This window comes from Perognathus longimembris, chromosome 20, assembly GCF_023159225.1.
Source record: "Perognathus longimembris pacificus isolate PPM17 chromosome 20, ASM2315922v1, whole genome shotgun sequence".
NCBI lineage: Eukaryota > Metazoa > Chordata > Mammalia > Rodentia > Heteromyidae > Perognathus > Perognathus longimembris.
In genome coordinates, this window is record NC_063180.1 from 3,363,174 (window position 1) to 3,364,745 (window position 1,572).

The following is a 1,572-nucleotide window of genomic DNA, read 5'->3' on the forward strand; positions in this document are numbered from 1 at the left end:
TCACCACCATAAAGAAGGAGCTCTGATACATGTTAAGAATATATTCAAGTCTTAAAAACTGTCTTTTTGTCTTGTCATGTTTTAGAATTCACATAAAGCCATTCTATTTTACTTGCTCAACTAAGGAAAGTAGGAGAAGTTACCTTCCAAGTGTACAGTGATATTGAGCCAGTATACTTAGCCATTGGGCCTGGGGTCTCTCTAGGGCAGAAGAGAGGGAAGAAAGACTCATGGAAGATTAAGTATGTATAGTCAAGTTCACTAAAACACAAAATAACACAAAAATTGTCACAGGGCTTTAAGTGAACACATACAAATATATTTTTGTACACTTTCCATAAAAAATTAAATACTTTACGAAAGAAACAATGTTATTTTAGTAGAATACTATTAGAAATAGTGAAAATAAGATTCATACTCAGCATAAAATATTTAATAAAATATTTAATATTTAATTTAATTTAATTTAATATTTAACAAAATATTTAATATTTAATAAAATATTCATATTTTATTCTGAAAACAATAAACTAGTTGGGAGAACATATTGTATTTATTATTATATTGGAAATACTCTACTTTAATTTATCTGCTTTGCTTAAAATTATCTATAGATTTAATACAATTCCAAACAAAAGTCACAGAAGATTAATAGTAAATAAATGGCATGATTTCAAAAGGTGTACAGAGCTATCACATACACTAGAATTCAAACAATATAGAGAAGATTATCATGACCCCTGAGCAAGAATAGAATGAAAATTAATGAAATTTCCTATGTTTGATAGATAGATAGATAGATAGATAGATAGATAGACAGAGAGGTGAATTGATGATAGGGGCATAGATACATAGAGGTAGATATATAGAGACAGCCATGCATGTATAATATATACAGCAAATTTGAATATGTATAAATTTTGAATAATTAGAGTGCCCAATTTAAACTCTTACTATAAAAGTATAGCAATTAAAATATCATTATTTGCAAAGAAATAGTGGTATAGATTGATAAAATTTAAAAAAAAATCAAGAAACATCTCATACAAATATAGGTAACAGCATTGAAAAAGACACAAAGACATACTGGAGTACTGGAAGATCCACATGGAAAAGTGCTGGTTATAGATGTGAGACTACAAGGGTACTTACATCATATCTGCTGATAGAGCCATGGCAGTGACATCACCCGATCTTTGTCATGTTCTGCTGGCTGGAAGCCCATCAGCACACCTGCCTATCTCTCAAGGCTTCACAGAGGAGTCAGCACTGGAAGGCAGAGAAGCACGGAATCCTACCATCAGATTCTTCCCCATCACAGAGCTCAGGAGTCCACTCCTAGGCGCTGCTACTTTAAAACAGTTCCAGGTGCTAGTAGCTCATGTCTATACTCCTAGTTACTCAGGAGCTTAGATCTGGCATGCAATCAGAACCCAGCTGGGATAGAAAGGTCCAAAAAAACTCTTATCTCCAAATAAGCAGAGAAAGTTGGAAATACGGATCATACAGTAGAGCATCAGCTGTGAACAAGAAAGCTGAGCAAGAGCATGAGGTCCTTATTCCCAGTATTGG

General features: G+C 33.1%; 1 non-coding gene across 1 annotated transcript; it reads left to right on the top strand.

Annotated features, from left to right (window-relative positions):
- The first annotated feature begins 680 nt into the window (after positions 1 to 680).
- Positions 681 to 785, top strand: LOC125339169. The gene has a single exon (XR_007208457.1). It is a non-coding gene; the product is annotated as a U6 spliceosomal RNA (small nuclear RNA).
- The last annotated feature ends 787 nt before the right edge of the window (positions 786 to 1,572 follow it).